Source organism: Tenrec ecaudatus, chromosome 3, assembly GCF_050624435.1.
Source record: "Tenrec ecaudatus isolate mTenEca1 chromosome 3, mTenEca1.hap1, whole genome shotgun sequence".
Classification (NCBI taxonomy): domain Eukaryota; kingdom Metazoa; phylum Chordata; class Mammalia; order Afrosoricida; family Tenrecidae; genus Tenrec; species Tenrec ecaudatus.
The window spans coordinates 65,758,833-65,767,582 of record NC_134532.1 but is presented as its reverse complement, the minus strand read 5'-3'; the positions used below and the strand labels follow the sequence as shown (position 1 = coordinate 65,767,582).

Here is an 8,750-nt window from a genome sequence, read left to right as displayed (position 1 = left end):
GTGGGGAGGGGAGGACTGGTAGGGAGTGCCAAGGGCAAGGTAACTGAGAGGAATTACTGAAACCAGAATGAAGGCTGAACATGGTGGTGGGATGGGAGGAAAGCGAAGCGAAATAGAGGAAAAGAGTAGGAGGCAAAGTGCATACAGAAAAGTCTAAATACAGACATGTACATATGTAAATATATTTATGATTATGGGGGCAATAGACCTATGTGCATATATTTATAGGTTCAGTAGTAGGGTAGCAGATGGACATTGGGCCTCCTCACGCATACTCCCCCAATACAATAGCACCTCGCCCTGCTAAACTGTTATTGCATGATATCCACCTTCCCGACATGATCACTGAAGACAGACGTGTGTGTAAGCAAACGTGGTGAAGAAAGCTGATGGTGCCCGGCTATCAAAAAGATATAGAGTCTGGGGTCTTAAAGGCTTGAAGGCAAACAAACGGCCATCTAGCTCAGAAGCAACAAAGCCCACAGAGAAGAAACACACGGCCTAAACGAATACAAGGTGTTGAATGGACCATGTAGCACAGACCAAGGAGCAAAAACAATCATTGTGTGATCACCTTCCTCACATAATCGCTGAAGACAAAAGTGTTCATAAGCAAGTGTGGTGAAGAAGGCTGATGGTGCCCGGCTACTGAGAGATATAGCGTCTGGGGTCTTAAAGGCTTGAAAGCAAACAAGCGGCCATCTAGCCCAGAAGCAACCAAGCCCACACGGAAGCAGTACACTAGCCATGTTTTTATTTGGTGACATTGCTTTGGTTCCGGCCTGATGTATAACAATGAAATGCTGGCTCATCCTGGGCCACCCTCCTAATTGATTTTCTTACTGTTGCAGCCACTTTATCAATCCATCTCACTGAGCTTGAATAAGTTTGCTGGAAGGGTGCAACCTCTTTGATGGTTTTTTAAACCAAGCAGGGCTCCTCTTTTTCTTCCAGCAACTGCTTCTTGGTCTATTTGTTGTTTCAGGCTAAGCACAGTTCTATGTTCCTTTCACTGTTCTCCACAGTGATGATCTACTTGAACTGAGCGCTCTGAAATTTTCTGCTCAACTCTTTCACTTAATCATTTCTTCCGTTTGCTTTAGCTGTTTATCTGTTGATGGGAAAATTTCAGAGTATCTTTTGAAAACTCTTGTTATAGTTTCCTTCTTGTCTTTTTAATGACATTTTGCTTTTTCCCTGTATGATGTTCTTGATGTCATTCTAAAATTTATCTGGTCTTAGGTTGTTAGTGTTCACTGTGTCAAAGCTAATTTTGAGGGTGTCTCTAAATTGAAGTGGGATATACTGAAGGTGTGTTTTGACTCTCTTAGACGTGTTTTAAATGTCTTGTGGTTCACCTTGAACTCGTATACAAGGAGGTAATGGTCTGTTCCACAGTTGACCCTGGGTCTCATTTTGACTATTGACACAGACCTTTTCCACTGTATTTTTCCAAATATGTAGTAGATTTTGATTTTTGTGTATACTATCTGGGGAAGTTCACTTTTATAGTTACCACTTATGTTGTTGAGAAAACATAGTAATGAATACACCATTCATCTTGACAAATTCTATCATTCAATCTGTAGCATCATTTCTATAATCAAAGTCATATTTTGTAAGTGTTAATGCTTTCTCTTTGTTTCCAAAATTGAAATCCCAATCACCAGTAATTATCAATACACCATGATAGCACTTCTGATCAATGTCAGACTACATGAATTGATTAAAAAAATTTCAATTTATTAATCTTTGGCATCAATTATTGTTGCATATACTTGAATAACTGTCATGTAACCTTGCATTTATAATAGATGTACAGATATTATCCTATCACACACAGCATTGTACTTTAGGAGAAATCTTGAAATATTCTTTTAATTATAATAGCTATTTCTCTGTAATTTTTCATTCTTAGCATAAATGACAACATTATTTCATGGCTTAAAATTGCCAATATCAGTTCACTTCAGCTCACTGATCCTAGAATATTTATATTTATGTATGCTATTTAATTTTTATAAGGAGCCCTTGTGACATAGTGGTTATGGGTTGGACTTCTAAACCCAAGAACATCAGTTTGTAATCAACAGCCACTCAGCAGGAGGAAGAGGAGGCATTTTACTTCTTGTAAAGGATTACAGATTTGGAGTCCCACAGGACAGTTTCACCCTGTCCCATAGGGTCACTAGGAGCATTGATTTGATGGCAGTGAGTTATACTTTTTGTTCTTATTTCATTTTGATGACTTCCAATTGTGCTAGAGTCATATGTTCTACATTTCATCTTATAATAGAAAATCGTAGTTATTTCTTCTGCTTTTGAGTGTGACAAGCCGGCAAATGAAAGTCCTAAGGACTTTGCTCCAAGCATATCATCAAGGTGGACTCTTCTTGAAGAGGTCACACTTCCTCAGTTGCATGGTGATTGCCTTCCAGCACGAGAGTCTCCACTTTGGACATTTATCATAACGATCTACTAGTGCTCATAAGGTTTTCAGTGTTGATGTTTTTATTCAAAGTTAAAATCTCATCATTATTCCTAATGTGCCATCGTCTAGAATTTTCCATGAAACATGTCCACCATGAATGGTCATCTTGCAGATACTAAAAATAACAGCATGGTAGCCTGAAGCATCATAGCAACATGGACGCCAGCACAGAATGAACAAACCGATTCTCATGTCTAGAAGGTGAACAACTATTTTACAATGGTCATGATCTCTCTACTTGCTACAGGTAACACTTCACTTGGTGTCTAACCAAAATATTGAAGGTTCAAGCCCACTCAGAGCACTGTAGAAGAAAGACCTATCAATCTGCTCTGCAAAAGTCACAGGCAGAAATCATAATGGAACATTACTAGTCTGTAATGGAGCTCACTTACTGTGCTGGTTGCTGATTTGATGGTAAAGGATTTTTTTTCCTTTTTAAATCTTTGATCATATTAACTGAGACTTTTGTGTCTGATTGTCACCTATTTGTATCTCTGTAGCCTACAAATTAATTATTGTAAGATTTAACAATGATATGTGCATACTTGCTGCAATATTTGGCATCTTACCACAACATTTGGCTAAGATGTGTTAGTGGCACATAGATACCAACCACATATGAGAAAAACATACTTGATTTTCTAAATTGACAGTCTTGGAAACCCCAGGTGGGCAATTCTACTGCGTTTCATAGTGTTGCTATGGGTCAGAATTGGCTCAATGGCAACAGGTCTGTGGTTATTGTTTCGGTCTTATAGGCTCAATACATACCATTACCATGGTGGAAGGGGCCATAGCTTTTGTTTAGGTTTCATTTTGTGTGATACAATCATTACAGGGTTGTGAAAATTCTTTTTTTTAACATTTTATTAGGGGCTCACACAACTCTTATCATAATCCATGCATATACATACATCAATTGTATAAAGCACATCTGTACATTCTTTGCCCTAATCATTCTCAAAGCATTTGCTCTGCACGTAAGCCCTCTGCACATCTGCACATTCTTTGCCCTAATCATTTTCTTTTTTTTTCTTTTACATTTTATTAGGGACTCATACAACTCTTATCACAATCCACACATATACAAACATCAAAGCACATCTGTACATTCTTTGCCCTAATCATTCTCAAAGCATTTGTTCTGCACTTAAGCCCTCTGCATCAGGTCCTCTTTTGGTTATGAAAATTCTTGATCGCGTACAGAGCATGCCTGGCCAGAGTGACTGACTAGGAGATTTTGTATGGACGACAAGGCCTAATCAGCTGTACCATAATTGAATTGCTTCTTTTGACTTTATTTAACAATCAGTTCTGCATAATTAGTTACTATCAAACTATTCAAAGTGAATGGAGTTGCTGCTAGTAAAAGAGTATAATGTAAGCTATGACTTTATTATGTGAAATGTTACAGTGTGACTTAGTTAAGTTTCCAAATCAAGTTTCCTTTTCTAATACTCATCATTAAGCTATTAGTTAAAATATGTATTTTTTTGTATTAAAGTAAGAAGTAGTATTTCCTCTGAGATGTAAGCTGCAAACAAATGCCCATTACTCTCAGATAAGTCAGACTACAGGGCATATGGAAAGCAGAACTAGAGGTTTTTTTTTTGCATATTTATTTGGTTTGTTCCAGTCAACTATTTTAATATTTTAAAAATATTATTATGTGCCATTGAGTACTAAGCCACTAAAAAATATACTGCTTTCTACTTGAGCCCTTGGTATCAGCTCCCCATTTTTCTCCTCCCTCCCCACTCCACCTTCCCTTAACCCTTGATAATTTATAAATAATTATTATTTTATCATATCTTACACCATCCGACGTCTTCCTCACCCAGTTCTCTGCTACCCTACACTCTGACTGGCTCCTCACTTTCCTATGACTCCTCTGTGAGGGAATGTCCAATTGTCTAAAGATGGGCACTTGGTCTCCACTCCATGCCCCCTACCCATTCACCTTGAGCATGGTTTTATTCTGGGTCTTAGATGCCTGATACCTGATCCCATCAACACCTCATTATCACACAGGCTTGTGTCCTTCTACCACGTGAGCTTTGTTGCTTCTCAGCTAGATGGCCTCTTGTTTATCTTCAAACCTTTAAGACCCCAGATGCTATATCATTTGATAACCAGGCACCATCAGCTTTCTTCACCACATTTGCTTATGCACCCATTTTGTCTTCAGCAATCATGTTGGAAAGATGAGTATCAAAGGATGCTGGATTATTAGAACAAAGTGTTCATGTGTTAAAGAAGTGCTTGAGTTGAGGCCCAATGTCTATCTGCAACCTTAATTCTTAACATATAGATATGAATACATAGTTCTATTCTCCTCTCATTATATATATATTTACATATGTACATGCCTATATTTAGGAATCTATAAATGTTCTTTGCCTCCTGGTTCCTTCCTCCATTTCCTTTTCACTTCCCTCTTGTCCCACCATCATGTTCACCCTTCATTTGGGTTTACTAATTCCTCACTGCTACATTGCCCTTGATTGAGCCCCACTAGGCATCATGCAACCTTCCTTCCATTGATTTTAGTTCACTTGTTGTTCCCTTGTCCCTGGGTTGGTCCCCTAGCCCCTACCACCCTTCCTTTCTCCTACCTCCCCTGCTCTCATATCCCCCTCGGAACCCCTGGCCCCATATTTTACATCTCCGAAATTATATATATATATATATATATATATATATATATATATATATATATATATATATATATATATATAAATTAATTAAAAAGTAACCTTTTAGATCAGGAAAAAAAAAAGAATGGCACTTTGGGGTCCATGAGGGTAAGAGGCTGGGGGAGGAAGGGAAAAAAAGAGGAGCTGATACCAAGAACTCAAACAGAAAGAAAACATTTTGAGAATGTGAAGGCAACATATATACAAATGTGCTTAATACAATTGACGAATGGATTGCTATAAGAGCTGTAAGAGTCCCCAATACAATGATTTATTTATATATATAAGAAAAAAGACTTGAAGGACTGCCAGTATATTCGCTGTCTCACGGAAGTGAGTTGCACTGAGCCATTTGTACTGCTCTATGACTAATCAGCTGTTTATTTCACATGCTGCATCTATCTAGCTGTATAGATCGTCAGTGTCCTGGGTTGTCTCTCTGTCTAACACAGCAGCCATCCAGTACTCCTCTCCAACACCATCGCTCGAGTCCATCAGTTCTTCTCTAGGCTTCCTATTTCGTGCCCACTTTTCTTAGTCAGATGAGGTGATAGAAAATATCATGACAGAGTTAGTCCTCAAGGCGTCCTTTAGCACTATAAGAGGTCTCTGAGAGCAAAAGGGCCCCAAGTATTATGTCCTTGACTTTACCGACTGTGGCTTCTATAAGGTTGGGGACCCAGGTAAAATACAATCTTTTACAAATTCAAGCTTTTCTCCATTTATCAAGATTTTGCTCACTGGTCTAGGAGTGGTTTGTTGTTTTCTTAATACTGAAATACAATCTGTATTGAAGTGTGAAATTTTTATCTTCATCAGTGTGCGCTTCATATCCTATGTGCTTTCAGCAAACAATAAGGTCATTTGTAGATTGCAGACGATTCATGACTCTTTTCTCCAATCCTGATGCCGCATTCTTCTCTATATAGTGCAGCTTCTCAAATTATGTGCTCAGGATACATTGAATAAATAAGTGAAAGGACATAATCCTGATACACCTATTGATATTTTAAACCACATAATATTTCCTTGATTGGTCTATGTATAAGTCCCACATGAATGTAATCAAGTGTTTTAAAGTTCTCAGTTTTTGCAATGTTATTTAACAATAAATACTGATGGGAAATTTCATTAAAAATTCACCATTATCTCACAAAAATAAAAATATCATAGAGTATTTACTTTATCTCATCATAATACTATGTATATATCCATTGATCCACTGGGAAAACAAGGAATCTACAAGCAATATAAGAATTCTGTCACATTAAAGATCTTAAATATATATATATATATATATATATATTTCAAAAATACTGCCTTGAAGTTTGCAAACCACTTGGTGTCCAGTGAACATCGTGTGGTGGACAAAATCGCTTACAAGATGTACTAATTATGCTTCCTTTTTCTTCAGTCTACAATGTTGAATTGTTGTTTCTGTATGTGGGAATGCTGTTATACTTTATAACTGCTGGATTTTCTGATGCTGTGATGCCTTGTGATCTAGAATGATCCACTGTGGCAATCTGTGACTGAATACAACTTCATTTTCTTTCCATACCTCTTATTTCAGTACAAGTATCATTACACGATTGTCTGTGCATAGATACTGAATAACTCTGTACAGTAAAACATAGAAGAGGGGAGAGAACAGAAAGCCAGTGGAAATGATTGTGTCAAGGCTGATTCCTTTAGCATTTAGACAGGAAATGAGAAAAACTCAATAGAGCAGGAGAACAACTAGGAGAGTGGTATTTTCCAGAAGCCAATGGAAGGAAGCCCATCAACATAAACAGTGCGGTTGCTAGAACGAAAAAGGCTGAAAATGTATTACAGGCTTTCACCTCAAGGAGGCCGCCATCAACCCGACAAGAATTATTTAAGTGAAGTGTCGGGACAAACTGACTTTATGTGAGCAGATTTGGGGAGGTGAGGAAGAGGAGGATAACAGGTACATACATACTGAAAGAGGCATCAGACAAATAGGAAAGATCTCTAGAGGGAAATGGATTTAGTCTGTTTGGTTTTGTGATTTATGTTGGAAATAATCATCTTGCCTGTATGCTAAGAAGGCTTATTTGGAACAGATGAGTGAACTAGAGGAATTGATGATAAATATATGGAGGAGAACACTTGACAAGATAAGACTGGCTGAGACCCAGCACAGTGTAAGCCTTTGGCATGAGCATACACACAGGACCGTTCATTGCTGTTGATCAAAGGTGAACAGTGTGTGGGCATTTATCTACACAAAAAATGTTCTCCTGGCACTTGAACCTGGTTCTCTAATCAAGGATTTAGTTATTCTCACGAATTACTTTGCTGCAGGCCGTCCAGGTCAGCATCTCCTTGTTCAGTCTGGTTTCCTGTTCTCTTGTTCTGGGGTTACTTCTGTGACCAGAATCAGAAGACCCATCTCAGATGTCTGAACGACAGTTCAGAGAAAAGAAGAGAGCTTTTCTTGCTCAATGATCTCCAGCCTCTATTCTTGAGTCCCTTTTCTGCGATTGTCCTGGTTGTCAGTTGTCATGGAGACGTCCCGTACAGTGCATTAAACCACAGCCCTGCCCTATGACAGCCACATGAATGGGTTGAGGAGCAGAGTTATATGATCCATAAAGCTTTTATTGGTGAGTTTTCAGAGGTATATCACTAGGCCTTTCCTTCTAGCTTGTCTTCATCTAGGAGTCTCATGTGAAGCCGGCACAGCATTGTAGCAACAAGTAAACCTGTTCTCTCACACGGAAAGTCAAATTATTATCATTGAGCCATAATTTCCCACTGGTGTATGATATATTGTGTTGAGTAAAAATACACCCCAGACCATGCCACTGATTTTTGCTTAACAATATAAGCTGGGGAAAAACAGAGGAATCACTAAGTCTTTATCAATAGTGAATCTAGTGACTCGGAGGCCATTAGGCTCAATCAACTTTTGCCCAGCAGTGTGTCTTGGCTACTGAAAATCCATGTGTATGGAAGAATGGTCCTTGCTCATATGAACACCAGCAGACTGTGCTGCTTCTCAGCTGCGTGGAGAAACTTGTCCTTTAAAAATGTTCAGCCATATACGTACCTGGCAGAGGAGATACCGTGATCACGAAGGTGGTTTTCCCGGGGCAAGGCTCATCCATTGCACTCCGGATGTGCTGACCGCTGCGACCTCCCCAAATGTGGGAAACTCGACGGCATAATTTGTGGTAGTGGGGGACTGCATTTGCGCTCTCCCCTATTATAAAAACATTCACCCAGTTATAGTTTGTCAGGTACCTTGCATCATTGTGAGTTGCAGCTCCCAGTTCATTAAGTTAAAATAGCACAATGCATTCATTTCCTTGGCTGCCATAATAAACTAATGCGCGCCATGTGACTTAAATAACAGAATTGCATTTTCTCCCAGATCTAGAGGTTACACCTCCAAAGTCAAGTTGTTCACAGCGCTGTGTTCTTTCCAAAGGCTCTGGAGTGAGAGCCTTTCTTTTCTCTCTTAGCTTCTCACAGTCCCAGACTCCCCTTGCCTTGTGGCAGCAGGACACCAATCCCTGTCTCTGTGGTGCACA

The 8,750-nt window shown here is 38.9% G+C and overlaps 1 non-coding gene across 1 annotated transcript; it reads left to right on the top strand.

The window, feature by feature from the left end:
- Positions 1–8,258: 8,258 nt before the first annotated feature.
- Positions 8,259–8,422, top strand: LOC142443802 (U1 spliceosomal RNA). Its single transcript, XR_012783551.1, has one exon. It is a non-coding gene; the product is annotated as a U1 spliceosomal RNA (small nuclear RNA).
- Positions 8,423–8,750: the final 328 nt, after the last annotated feature.